We start from the raw sequence: 15,568 nt of genomic DNA, 5'->3' as shown, positions 1-15,568 counted from the left end.
AGCTTATACGATTCATCAAGGGAACAGCAATTGAGGGGGCACTTCAGTTCATCAACAAATATTTTTTATTGAGAATTGACCATTTGTAGTGTTTTCAAGATTTGGTAAAATACAGCCAAGATTTCCAAGGTATAGTCCATGAAAAAATGATGGTGTACATTTCTTTGTAAACAGTCTACGTTTTATGAACTTGTTAGATTCATCAAGGGAAAAGTAATTGCGGGGGCGCTTCAGTTCATCAAAAAATGATATTTTTTAGTGAGAATTTACCATTTTTAGTGCCTTCAAGATTTGGTAAAATACAGCAAAAATTCAAAGGCTATAGTCCCCTAGTATGACATCACCTAAACCTGAAGATCCGATGATGTTTAGCTCTTCCTTCTCCAGTCTTATTTTGCTGCTACAATACTTTCTGATACCTTTGACACCGTTTGAAGTTATTTTGGGATTAAATAATGTTAAAAGGAAAAATTAAACCTAGTGAGTTTCATATAGTTAATTTTATTCAGGATCATCAAAAAATATGATTACAATCCTACTTAAATCTAAAACTACTTAGATCTACTAAAGGCACAGCAAGCGTACTTATCGTACAGAGGTTAAATCTAAATGTTACAATTATTGTAGTGTGAGAAATCTGTACAAAATAAACCTTTGGTTGTACCTATACATAAACGACAAAAGGGTAAATAAACTATCGGGTACTAGTTCCGTAAAAGGGTAGAAGTTACGGATATGAAAGGACCCCGCAACACTCCTTATGGAAAAGAGGTCCCGGTCAAATTTAACGAAAGTTTGGTCAATGATACTTCTCGATGTGTAGATTAAAAAAGTTCATGGGACCTAAGTCTGAATAACTACTTTTCTCGAGCTACAGCCTTCTGAAGTTATTGGATTCGAGCGGTCGGTTCAAGTTAAGTGCACTAATTCACGGTCAAGTCAATGAAAATATTTATTATTGGAAGAAGAAAGAGTTATTTTCTTCATGCATATTTGCGTGTTGTATATGAATTCGTCGTCAAAAATAAATGCATCATATTTTAGTCTTCAGAAAACCTCCGAAAAGTCCTCAGAAAACTAAAGAAGTGCGATATAAAATGTGATACTAGAGCGATGTAAGAATTATCATGTTTTCATGAATGCTTGACAGTTATACAATACCAGCAAAGCTGCAGTTACGCCTTATCTTTAGAATACTACTTAACAGTGGCGGATCTAGTGCGGAATGGGGTAAATCCACTCGTAACATGCTCCAGAATTAAAGAAAAAAATTGTTCTTAGTTTAGCGAGAATGAAAGAAACGCATTTATAACCAAAGACCGGATGGTGTGAGGAAAATACGTAGGCCCGGAGTACGATTTAAGGACCAGGTGGAAGACGAGTTACGGGTGTTAAGAGTACAAAATGGGAAAACTAAGGCGAAGGATAGGAAGGAATGGAAGCTGATTTTTAAACAGGCCGAGGTCCACCAGGGGTTCTAGAGCTTGTGATGATGAACTTTTTAATACAAAATATTGTACAATGGAAGGTGCTACAGCTGAAGCTGCTCAACAATTATTACAGAAGTAATTAATTCCTAATGTCCTAATGCTGTACAAGATAGAGTTGAGACTAATAATCTGATTAGAAGAAATGGTCAATGGAGAAGGCTTCATAATCATGATTTTGCCATCTTTCCTATTTTCGACTAGAATACCTAAAAGACTGATTGAGATACATATATCAAATTAATTGGATGAACCGGGATTCATAAGAGTTCGAATATTTTCTATATTTTCAATGTTAAGTATCCTGATAGGTCGTTAATTCACACGACATAATATGATGCATCTAACCGAAATCAGTAAAATATTAACGTACAGATAGACGAAAATGACTTAAACCCAATTTTTCCATACACAATTGTAATTAATATTTAGCAATTAACTATTATAAATGGAAAGTAAGCCACAACTTAACTAAAAAATGATTTTATTAACGTTTCGACGTCCACATCGGACGTCATTGTCAAAATAGAATCATTTTTTGTTGTTAAATTTTAGCTTATTTCCCATTTAGAATAGTTAATTACAAAAATGCCCCAAAGAAATAGCTTCAGAACAACAACAATATTTAGCGTTTACTGACATCAGGTACTTTGATTTTTTTCGTTCCATGTTCTCTACTTGACATATCTAATATGCGGGCAAGTTTCATGTCAGCAAATGCATTTTTTTAGGTTCCGACAACTTTTTCTTTAGTTCTAGACCGTGTTACGGGGGAATTCCTCATTCCCCCTAGATCCGCCGATGTTCAGTAGTATTCTAAAGATAAGGCTGAACTGCAGCTTTGCTGGTATTGCATAACTGTAAAGCATTGATGAAAACATGATAATTTTTACATCGCTCTAGTAGCACATTTTATATCGCACTTCTTTGGTTTTCTGAGGACTTTTCTGAGGTTTCCTGAAGTTTTCTGATACGATGCATCTATTTTTGACCACAAATTCATATACAAGATGCAAGTATGCATGAAGAAAATGAGTCTCTATTCTACCAATAATAAATATTTTCGTTCACTTGACTGTGAATCAGTGCACTTAACGTAAACCGAGCACTCGAATCCAATAACTTCAGAAGGCTGTATCTCGAGAATAGTAGTTATTCAGACCCAGGTCCCACGGACTTTTTTAATCTACACATCAAAAAGTATCATTGACCAAACTTTCGTTAAATTTAAGCGGGACCACTTTTCCATAAGGAGTGTTGCGGGGTCCTTTATATCAATGAATTGTTTCACTTACTGATGATTGTACAATATTGGGGGCAAACATTCGTTTTCATGTAATTGCCATTTAAAATGGCTTATTTTTAAAAGCCACCGCCATTATCCGCCATTGTATACCATGAACCAACAACAAATGACACTAATGACAACTGTTTCACAAGCTCAATGGACAGCCTAAGTCTGACGTCACAAAATTGGGAGGAGCTTACATTGACTCCAAACAATTTTGTTTGTAACGTTAAATGGTCATACGGAATTTTTCATTTATGTGCTTTGTGTGGCAAAATAAGACTTCATTTAGGTATTTCGTTAAAGAAACGTGTTAATTAAGAGATTTTTATTCGTTTTTGTTCAGGTGGTTTCTATTTCTATTAGTGGTTGAAAATAAACATAACCTCAAAACTGTTTACGTTCTAATAATTGCATTAAATTAACTCACCTGGTCAAAAACGAAAAAAATTCTCTTAATTGACACGTTTCTATAACTAAATACCTAAATGAAAAGTCATATTTTGTCACACAAACCAAGTAAACAATAAATTAAAAATTCCTCATGGGTGTTTAACATTATAAACAAAATTGTTTGGAGTCAAATATAAGCTCCTCCCAATTTTATGACGTCAAGACTTAGGATGTCCATAAGGGTAATTCTAACACTGTTGCCATAGTATACAAAATATGATTTCTTATGAAAAATAAAACTTTTCGATTTTTAAATGTTACATTGTATTCTTACCTATTTCTAACAGAAAATTACTGCTTTGTTAAAAGGGTTAGGTTAGAATTATATTAAGTTAGATTAGGTTTCTTAATATTGACATTTTAATAATAAAATATCAAGGAAAATATGAAATTTTTAGTTAATAAATATTGTGAGATTCCTGGAGTGATTTCCGATTATATTTTAATGAATACATTCTGTGGGATTCTCAGGCATGCGCTGGAACCTTTATATGTGTAATGTCATAAACCAAACGGACATACCCAACATCGTTCTATCACGATCAAAGTCTTCATATGGCTATGTTGCCGTGTAGATGATAAAAGATAATTTCACATGAAAATATGGATATCGTTCATTTAAGTGTAGGATAGATTCGCAATATTTATGCAAACATAAATTTGGCAACTGTTTTTGAGATATTGGTAGATAATAGCATTTTCAATTCAAACCATTTCTTGTTGGTTATTTATGATAAAACAAAAAATATTTATGTTACTTCATTTGTTTGATAATATTTAAAATGCCTTGCTTGATTTGTAAAAAATACGATCTGTCCCTAGAAAAAATTAAAAACGAAAATTTGAGCAAGTCTGGGACACCAAAAGAGGATCTAATTGGAGATCAGAGTTTTTAAGATTTTTAGCATCTCTGGTATTGATGAACAAGCTAAGCTAGTGAGATTCAAGATGGCGTCCGAAAAGGATAATCGTGACAGCTGTGACGAGAATACAATTTTATCATCTAGAGTACTTACGCCAATGAATTAAGTAAAACGTGTTTTTGTACCGTCTCGGACGATATAAAAGTAGGAACGAAAAGCCTAGTTGATTATTCTTGGAGCGTTGATCGAAGAATAATAGACAACAACGAGGTATAAGAGGCGAGTTATTCCGACCATTTTCCGCCGTCGTTTTAGTGCGCTGAACGAATCCGACGGTTTTCTTTTTACCTCTCCTTATACGAGCGGTGATCGTAGTTCCCTACATGTCTTTTCCCCTGGCGAGATGTCCTATCCTTATACGTCCGTTTCATATTAATAAAAGTAATTCCTAATCCACGCGATCGTCAATATTACCAGTAACAAATCAGAGGATAAATGTATACAAAATATCAACACTGAATTTATAGAAATCCAAAAATGCCTAGACGACATGGGACTTCCATATCCGAGTCCAAAACCAATATATGTATTTTCTCTAGAAACAGAAACAACTATCAAAGACAATTAAAAATAGAAAAATATAAACTCTGTATTAGCAACTCTGTAAAATATCTTGGTCTGCATCTATCAAGAATATCCGTCACAAAAAATCATAGCATGTGATCTGTCTTTAAAAAGACAACCAAATGTAACGATGACAGTAAAATTCTCGCGTTAGAGATTCCATAGTAAATCACGAGGGAAAACCAGGAAAAAACCTCGTGATACTATCCCGTCATCGGAAGTATTTGGTCTTACATTTAATTTACTCTCAAGAAACTAATACCAAATTCTGACTTTAATATGTTTAAATTATAAATAATATTAATAATACATAGATATACAATAAGTAATACTATAATATAAATTATGTACTAACTCGATATGTTATTGACTTACTAATCGTGGTATTTTCTTTCTATTGACTTCCTCTTTCAGTATGGGTAACCACATCCTACTGTATTCTACCGAGGAATTTGCGACACAATTGGTTTCATTTAGCATAATTAGAGCCGCTTCTTTGATTTTTCTCTTTTTACTATCCGATTCTTTCAGGACTATACTTGAATCTATCCACTGAACTCTATGTTCATTATCCCATGCGTGTTGACATATTTGAGATCTATCAAATTCTCTATTTTTAATATAAGACTGATGTTCACTTATTCTAACGTTTAATGGTCTTGATGTTTCACGTAAATAAAATTGTTCGCATTCACAAGGTATTTTATAAATGCAATTCTTTGTTCTTTCTTGTTCATTGTTAGGTTTAGTTTTCGATAGAATAGATCTCAATGTGTTTGTTGTTTTGAATGTTGTTGAAATGTTGAATTTATTTCCTATTGTTTTAAGTTCTCGGATAGTCCTTTTATATATGGTATTGATATTTTTCTCGTATTATTTCTTGTGAATGTTGTAGTTGTATCCCGTTCTAAGTTGTTCTGTTCCATTCGATCCAATCTTGACAATTCCTTATTTATAAACGATAAAAGACAATCATTTTTTAATAAAACAGATGTTAACAATTGTTTTTCTTCTAAAAATGAATTTTCGTTAGAACAAGTAATTTTGGCTCTATCATATAAGGATTTAATGATTCCCTTTTTAACGTTGATGTTGTGATTTGATTTGTAATTGAGATATCTGTTGGTGTGTGTTGGTTTTCTATACACTTGAGTCTCATATCCAGTATCCTTCTTTGAGACTAAAACATCGAAGAAAGGCAGGGTGTTTTGTACTCCTTTTCCATTGTAAATTTTATTGTCTCTTCTTGATCGTTTATAATATTCAGGAATGTATCCAACAATTCTGATCAATGAGGCCATATTGAAAACACATCATCTACATATCTTCACCATACTGTGGGTTTTAAATTTTGTTTAGAAATGATATTAGTTTCGAAATCCTCCATAAATATATTAGACAATAACGGAGATAAAGAAGAGCCCATTGCTAGTCCAAAATTTTGTTTATAGAATTCATTATTTAGTTGAAAATAGGTATTATTAGTACATGTCAATAACTCCATTATAGCTGATACATTTAGTCTTGTCCTAGTTGTCAATGTATTATTATTCTCTAATTTCGTTTTGATTATGTTTAAAGTTTTATCTAATGGCGCATTTGTAAATAAACTGTTTATGTCAAAAATTATTTTTTTATTTATTATTTTTTTCAATTTAATTGTGGCTTATTTCCCATAAAAATAGTTAATCAATTTTGTAAGCAATTCTGCGAAAGAAACTAAATGTAAAGCATTATATAAAAAGAAAAAGGTGATTACAAAAAAAAATTAATAAATCCTTATCAAAAAAGTATTATAAATATTATATATATAAAAAATAAATAAATAAATAAAAACACACACACACACAAAGAGGGCTGAAACCTCCGAGGTGATGAACCGGGTTGATGCCCTAGCGTTGTAAAAAAAAAGAGAGAAAAAAAATAAGAAAAAAATCTTGCTACATAGTATCAAAATCGTGCTGCTACATACGAACAGCTGAAAAAATGGAGTTCAGTCATATCAAATTGCACAAAAGCGATTGAACTTAATAATCGATATGAAAAAGCAACTTCTGAAGGTCAAAGCCGAGGAAATGCTAAAAGATTGAGTAAATGCATTAGATGACATTACACCAGTATGCTAGTTGCAGAACTTTCAAAATCAAGCAATCAGAATGCTGCAGAAGCTATCAAAAATAGAATACCTGTAATACCCTCACGTAGTTTTATTAAGACATACTTTTTTTCATTCTCTGAGGATCTTGTATTCAAAAAGTTACAAGAAACATCTGAACCACTAGGACTAGGTGACTTGAAGGGTTTTTTGAAAGCAAAATTGGCTTTTGCTACTGAAAGGTATGATGAAGTCATATCAGCATGCACAGAAGAACTAAATCTTAGAGAGTCTGAATCACAGTACAAATTTGAAGCCTGAATTTTATTACCTGGAGCATGAAATTAATTCAAAACATTATGACACTCCTTTCAAAATATCTGGTCCCAGACCCATCTTCGAGGCTATTTTGAAATGCGAAGACGCCACGTCTCTGAGTGAAAATAAATGCACCATTTCCATCCCAGACCTTGCCAGTGCGATGGCTTTGTTGAACAGTTCTATTGTCAGTACTAAATTACCCCTTTGTACTTCCACAGTTCCGAGCGTTTCATATGCAAACTGAGACTTATCATCAACTTTTACAGCCTCCTTCATTAGGTCTACGGCATTTTCGATTTCACCCTTCCACTGCAACAACAAAAGCCCCCTATGGACGTAAATAGAAGCGTTATGAGGATCGATTTCCATGCCAGTTTGGTACAGTTTCTCGGCTTCGTGGAACTCTTGTTTTTCGGTATTCACTTGCGCGAATAAAACGTAAGTTTCCGCACAATTCGGGAAACGCTCAAGGGCCATACGGACATCGTGCATTGTTTGCATTAGTAAAGTTACGTCTTTTACTTGCATCGCATAACGATAGTCTGCGCAACGTTTTTGTACGACAGCGACTGCAAAATCTGGGTTTAAGGCTGCCGCCTTTTCAAAGTCTTTTCTGGCATCTTCTATTTGCTCCATTAACAGTTTTACTTGGCCTCTGTGGTGAAATACATCTGATACTTCTGGACCTAATTCGGCAGCTTTTTCAAAGTCAGCAAGACAATCCTGGATTTTTTCTGTCTGCATGTATATTGAAGATCTCTTTATCAGAGAATTTACCTTGATGAGAAGTTCTGCCTCTTTTGAGTCTATTATAAATGTAAAGTCTTCTAAAGCCTCTTTGAAGTAACCGGTGAGGAAATAAAATGATGCTCTACGGGATAAGGCGTAAAATTTGTACTGTGATTCAGACTCACTAAGATTTAGTTCTTCTGTGCATGCTGATATGACTTCGTCATACCTTTCAGTAGCAAAAGCTAATTTTGCATTCAAAAAACCCTTCAAGTCACCTAGTCCTAGTGGTTCAGATGTTTCTTGTAACTTTTTGAATACAGGATCCTCAGAGAATGAAGAAAAGTATGTCTTAATAAAACTACGTGAGGGTATTACAGGTATTCTATTTTTGATAGCTTCTGCAGCATTCTGTTTACCCAATTCCTTTAATACTCTATCAGTCATAAGCATAGTAGCTTGATTTTGAAAATTCTACAACAAGCATATTGCTGTAATGTCACCTAATGCATTTACCCAATCTTTTAGCATTTCCTCGGCTTTGGCCCTTCGGAAGAGTGCTTTTTCATATCGATTATTAAGTTCAATCGCTTTTGTACAATCTGATATGACTGAACTCCATTTTCTCAGCTGTTCGTATGCAGCAGCACGATTTTGATAGTAGGTAGCAAGATCTAATTTTTGTTCTTCAAGTGATAGAAGTAGAAAATAGTGACCCATCTGCCCTCGGAAACCTAATAGCCATTCGGGGTCGGAAAAAGTAAGAATTGGCCAAGTGAGGCCTACAGGAAAGATTAAAGACATTTTACTCAAGACAAGTTGAAAGAGAATAAAATGTGAAGGCCCTCATGACTCGCCAGATGCGACTCATGAGAGTATGAGTATTTTTCACCTTTTGTTCCCGCTCATACATCGGGGTGTTGACTACAGACTGTATGGCTCGTCCAGCATGCCATAGCATGAGGTAACGAGATGTATGCCCGCCCACATAATTTTGGAGCCCACACATCCCGAAACATCATGGCCTGACAAGATGTGGTCAGGCCATCCCATGTGATGAGAGGCCAAAGATATAGCATCTTGGCACTGATAATTCAAGGAAAAATAGAGGGTAGAAGAAGAGTAAGGAGACGCGTTTCCTGGTTGAGGAACCTGAGAGAATGGTTTGGTTGCAGCTCAAGGCAACTGTTCAGAGCAGCTGCCTCGAAGGTCAAAATAGCCATGATGATTGCCAACCTTTGTCACGGAAATGGCACTTAAAGAAGAAGGTATTGTTTCTATTGCACTATTATAACAGGCGATAGCCTCATCATACTTGCCCCTTTTGAAATATTCGTTGCCTTCTTTCTTGCTGGCTCTTAAATATGTACCAATAAGCTACCCCAAAGCACCGGCTGCACCGAGACCAAAAGCAATTTGCCATTTTAGTGAGGGCATTATTCTTTAATTTATTCGTTAATCGTATAAATTATAAATATATAATCATAGTGTGACAGACGTTGAGGGGTTCAAAAACTACCGTTTTTACTACTACCTAGCGTTTGAAGCTCTAATATATATATTTCTTCTCTCCATTGCTTCATCTACTTCATCTCTGAAGGATCTTCGGGGTCTGCCTCTCTTCCTTTTTCCTATCGGGCTCCACTGTTATTCGGTTTATCCACCGATTTTGGTCTGCTCTTCTGACATGTCCGTACCAGGTTAATCTCTTCTGTTCGATGTAGTCTATTACGTCTGAGTTCACTCCCATTCTTGTCTTAATCTCTACGTTATTTATTCTATCTCTCCTTGTGACTCTGCAGCTTCTCCTTAGGAATTCCATCTCTGTTGCTCGTATTTTATTTTTGGTTTTCTTATTTATCGTCCAATTTTCACACCCATAAGTGAGGATACTTCTTGTCATGGTATTATATATTCTTCTTTTTGTTTTTATGCTGATGTTCTTATCCCACAGTATCGGGTTCAATTTTCGTATGCAGTCTCCTGTTTGTCCTAGTCTATTTTTTATATCTTCCTCAGTTGTTCCTTTGTTTGATATTATAAAACCTAAATACTTGTACTTATCTGTTCCTCGGATTTGTTTACCTTCGTCTATTTCCAGTTGTTTTATTTCTGTATTCTCCGTTGTTAGGTATTCAGTTTTCTTTAGGTTTATTTCCATCCCATTCTTTGTATATTCCTGTTCCAGTTTCCTCATCATAAAACTGAGATCATCTTCATCTTGTGCCATCACTATTTGGTCGTCAGCAAAACTTAGGGTATATAGATATTCATTCCTTACTGGTATACCCATTCCTTCGCACTTTCTTTTCCATGGTTTCAGGGTCTTTTCCAGGAATATTTTGAACAGGGCAATGATGTGGAGCAGCCCTGTAGTAGTCTCTTTGTCGTCTTAAATGGACTGCATATTCGATTGTCCATTTTGATAGCGCTACTATGTTATTTTTGTAGAGTGCTTTTACTGCTTTTATTAATCTTCGTGGGCTCTAATAAGCTCTAATAGACAATCTTTAAACCGTTCGTTTGTTTTCTGTGTTCTTGTTCTGATTTGGTCTTCCAAATCGTCTAGCCAGTTTGCTGATTTAAAAGCGAGGTTGAAATCCTCCGTGAAATTGTTCCAGTTTGCCCAGAAGTCGACGTTGTTTCGGAACCATAGTATTTTCCCCTAAATACTTCTGGTAGCGCTTTCAATAATGCCTTGTCTCGAATCCGGTAACAGGTTTTTAGTTCATGTAGCCTTTCCAAAAATTCTGTGGGATCTTTGGATCCGTCCAAATGTAAGCCCCATTTTCTAACTGTGTCAACTCCGAACCACTAGGACTAGATTTAAGGGTTGTTTGAAAGCAAAAGCAAGGGTTGTCTGAAAGATATGACGAAGTCATATCAGCATGCACAGAAGAACTAAATCTTAGCGAGTCTGAATCACAGTACAAATTTGACGCCTTATCTCTTAGAGCATCATTTTATTTCCTCACCGATTAGTTCAAAGAGGCTTTAGAAGACTTTACATTTATAATAGACTCAAAAGAGGCAGATCTTCTCGTCAAGGTAAATTCTCTGATAAAGAGATCTTCAATATACATGCAGACAGAAAAAATCCAGCATTGTCTTGCTGGCTTTGAAAAAGCTGCCGAATTAGGTCCAGAAGTATCAGATGTATTCCACCACAGAGGATAAGTAAAACTGTTAATGAAGCAAATAGAAGATGCCAGAAAATACTGAAAAGGCGGTAGCTTTAAACCCAGAGTTTGCAGTCGCTGTCGTACAAAAATGTTACGCAGACTATCGTTATGCGATGCAAGTCAAAGACGTAACTTTACTAATGCAAACAATGCACGATTTCCGTATGGCCATTGAGCTTTTCCCGAATTGTGAGGAAACTTACGTTTTATTCGCGCAAGTGAAAACCGAGAAACAAGAGTTCCACGAAGCCGATAAACTGTACCAAACTGCATGGAAATCGATCCTCATAACGCTTCTATTTACGTCCATAGGGGGCTTGTGTTGTTGCAGTGGAAGGGTGAAATCGAAAATGCCGTAGACTTATAAAGGAGGCTGTAAAAGTTGATGATAAGTCTGAGTTTGCATATGAAACGCGAGGAACTGTGGAAGTACAAAGGGGTAATTTAGTACTGGCAATAGTTCAACAAAGCCATCGCCCTGGTAAGGTCGGAGATGGAAATGGTGCATTTATCCTCACTCAGAGACTCAAAATAGCCTCGAAGATGGGTCTGAGACCAGATATTTTGAAAGGAGTGTCATAATGTTTTGAATTTAATTCATAAATTTCATGCTCCAGGTAATAAAATTCAGCCGAAGACAAAAGGTTCGCTTTTTAAGACATTTTTATTTAGAATCAAAACATACAAAAGATAAGATAAAATAATGAGCCTTAAATACTCGTTAATTTCGTTAATAAAATGTATTTGGGTCATTCCATTTCAAACCACTCAATTTTGGAGCAAAAAAAATTTTGGACCTCCGATTTGTCTGAAAATTGGTATATAGCTTCTGCGGGACGTAAAATTAAGATATTTAAGGTCAAAAAATCTTCTTCTTCTTTTTTTCTCAAAATGTTATTTTATGCGATTTTACAGTGATTTGGTGTTTATTTATACAAATTTGCATTTTCTATCGTAAAGTATCAATGGAAAACATAATATTTTAATAGAAGGGACTCAAAAATGTCATTATAATAAGTTACTTTGATTCAAAACAAGCTTTTGGTCAAATTTTATAGTGTAGAAAACGTTAAAATGCCGTTTTTTACATTTTTCTCCATTCCCAAAATACATCATAATCGATTTGGCTGAAAATTTGCCCACAGACAGACAAAACATAGGACTTTAAGTGGTGAGAAGGATTTGAATTATATTACAATACCAAAAAAGTTACACGCAATATTATAGTCAAAAATATAGGCGTCTACTGTAAGTACAATTAACTCGAAAATATCGACGTCACGACAAAAATTGTTAAAAATAAATTGTAATAATTGTAAATAAGATTTATTTGGAACAATTTCAGATCCTACCATTTTTGCCGAAAAGTTAAAAATGGCGGAGATATTGAGCAAAACAGGTTCTCCTTTAAAATCAAGATGGCTGCTAACATAATGGAGGAATTCATTTGTGATTTTAAATTTAGGCTACTATTGACTCCCCTAAAGATCAGAAAAATAAAATTTTGGGCAGCTCGGCATTCAAGGTCAAATGCTATCCCGACTGGACTAATATATACTTTTGAGTCTGATATTACTGCATGTAACTTTTTTGGTATTATAATATAATTCAAATCCTTCTAACCACTTAAAGTCCTATCTTTTGGCTATCTGTGGGAAAATTTTCAGCCAAATCAATGATGATGTATTTTGGAAATGGAGGAAAATGTAAAAAACGGTATTTTAACGTTTTTTACACTATAAAATTTGATCAAAAACTTGTTTTGATTCAAAATAACTTGTTATAATACCATATAATGACATTTTTGAGTCCTTTCTATTAAAATATTATGTTTTTCATTGATACTTTACGACAGAAAATGCAAATTTGTTTAAATAAACACCAAATCACTGTAAAATCGCATAAAATAACATTTTGAGACAAAAAGAAGAAGATTTTTTGACCTTAAATATCTTATTTTTACGTCCCGCAGAAGCTATATACCAATTTTCAGACAAATCGGAGATCCAAAATTTTTTGCCTGAGTGATTTGACATGGAATGTACCATTTACAATCTACGCATCGAGCTTTCGGTTCGGGTCGATGTGACGGTATTTTGTACAACCATCGCGTGAATTGAGAATTACTTTTATTATGTAAGACACATGTAGGGAAATACGATCACCGCTCGTATAAGAATAGGTAAAAGGAAAACCGTCGGAAAATGGTCGGAATAACTCACCTCTTATACCTCGTTGTTTATTATTCTTCGATCAACGCTCCAAGAATAATAATCAACTAGGCTTTTCGTTCCGGTTTACTTAATTCATTGGCGTACTCTAGACGATAAAATTATATTACCGTCGCACAGCGAGAGCGAAAAAACCAAGTTTACTTATTGCAGAAATAAGAAAATAAGCACATATGAGGGGCCTAACTGCAAAACTCACTTTCTTCACTTTTTCAAATTTTACAGGAACTAAAAAAACTAACAAAATTTAAAAAATTAACTATTTTTCATTTGTTATTTCTTTTTTGTAAATAGTGTAACATAAGAAACATTTTTAATAGCTTATAAAATGTGTAATTAGCCTAATAAGGCAGAAATTCCACATTCAATGTTGGATAATGTGAGTTTTGTTTATTATCGTTTTTCGTATTTTTGTTTCCCTGATTTCTCTTTGTTGGAAGTATTAACTGGAGTAACATTTAATTCCATTTTATAAAAGACTTATTTAAAAATAGAAAATGACATTAAGGTATTAATTCATTATCAATTACTAACTAAAATATCAAAAGAAATTCACTACTGCACATTTTTTATAATATACAACCGCATAATATTTTAAACCCATAGGTCATGTGACCGAAATTCTTGCCTCTGATTGGACTGCAAGGAGGAAAATGCAAGTTTTGATAATGACTCGTGTTTTTGTACTTGATTTTATACTGGATATGGTTAGTTTTGGTTATCATTCTATATTACAAATTATGCAGGTCAACATGTACAGCTGGATTCAATCAAAAAGTCATTTTTGAAAAAAGTAGAAAATGTGAGTTTGGCAGTAAGACCCCTCATATGTGTAAAGTGTGGAAATTTATTGTAAATATAAATATATTATGATAAAATAAAAAATATTTATGTTACTTCATTTGTTTCATAATACACTCACCGGCAGAGAAAACGGGCACCCCAAAAAATGGGTCATTTTTAATGTCTTGTATTTCCTAAACCTGATGTCCGATTTAAGTAATTTTTTTAATATGTTATAGCCTTATTCTTTATCAATATCGCTGTAATAATATTGTTGCTAGACAGGTACATTGTCATTGTATACAGGGTGTACGAATCAAACTGTGTTTTTTTCTCAAACTTTGGAACACCCTGTGGAATGTTCTAGCTTTTATAAAATACTGAAATTATAACCAAACTATAGCCTTAGGTTTTCTTAACATTCTGTTTTTTTATTCATTCGCTTATGTTGGATAATAAAAAAGTTAAGCACTTTAACAACTACCCCTGTTTTTCGTTAATACAGGGTGTTTTTAAATAAGTACGGCAAACTTTAAGGGGTAATTCTGCATGATAAAATAATGACAGATTGCTTAATAAACGTATGCCCGCATAAACGTCGAGATAGGGGGTGTTAAAATTGTTCTTACAAACTGACGATTTATTTATTTCTCTAAAACGGTTTGTGATATGCAAATGAAATTTGGTAGATTTTAAGAGGTAGTATTGCGCATTTTTTTGGCATACAATTAAGAATTTTATATTCACCGTTGGCGTGCATACGGGTATAAATATTTTAGATATATCCCGTATGCACGCCAATGGTGAATATAAAATTCTCAATTGTATGCCAAAAAATGCGCAATAACTAGCTCTTAAAATCTACCAAATTTCATTTGCATATCACAAACCGTTTTAGAGCAATAAATAAATCGTCAGTTTGTAAGAACAATTTCAATACCCCCTATCTCAGAAACGAAGTATTTGCGGGCAGAAGTTTATAAAGCAAACTGTCATTATTTTATCATGTAGAATTACTCCTTAAAGCTTGCCGTACTTATTGAAAAACACCCTGTATTGACGAAAAACAGGGGTAGTTGTTAAAGTGCCTAACTTTTTTATTATCCAACATAAGCGAATTAATAAAAAAAAACAGAATGTGAAGAAAATCTGTGGCTATAGTTGGGTTTTAATTTTAGTATTTTATAAAAGCTAGAACATTCCACAGGGTGTTCCAAAGTTTGAGAAAAAAACACAGTATACAACGACAATGTACCTGTCTAGCAACAATATTATTACAGCGATATTGATAAAGAATAAGGCTATAATATATTAAAAAAATTACTTAAATCGGACATCAGGTTTAGGAAATATAAGACATTAAAAATGACTCATTTTTTGGGGTGCCCGTTTTCTCTGCCGGTGAGTGTATATAAAATGCCTTGCTTGATTTGTAAAAATTAAGCTTAATTTGTCTATTAAGATTGTATCGACCTGTTCATTGAGGTAAGAAATTTTCATAAAATTTTTAGG

General features: G+C 34.0%; 2 pseudogenes; one reads left to right on the top strand and one right to left on the bottom strand.

Moving 5' to 3' along the window:
• Window positions 1-485: 485 nt before the first annotated feature.
• LOC126878519 (mitochondrial import receptor subunit TOM70-like) lies at window positions 486-11,074 on the bottom strand (annotated as a pseudogene).
• LOC114332541 (mitochondrial import receptor subunit TOM70-like) lies at window positions 10,554-11,577 on the top strand (annotated as a pseudogene).
• The last annotated feature ends 3,991 nt before the right edge of the window (window positions 11,578-15,568 follow it).

This window comes from Diabrotica virgifera, chromosome 10, assembly GCF_917563875.1.
Source record: "Diabrotica virgifera virgifera chromosome 10, PGI_DIABVI_V3a".
Taxonomy (NCBI): domain Eukaryota; kingdom Metazoa; phylum Arthropoda; class Insecta; order Coleoptera; family Chrysomelidae; genus Diabrotica; species Diabrotica virgifera.
The sequence above is the reverse complement of the archived record's forward strand: the minus strand, read 5'-3'. Positions and strand labels throughout refer to the sequence as shown.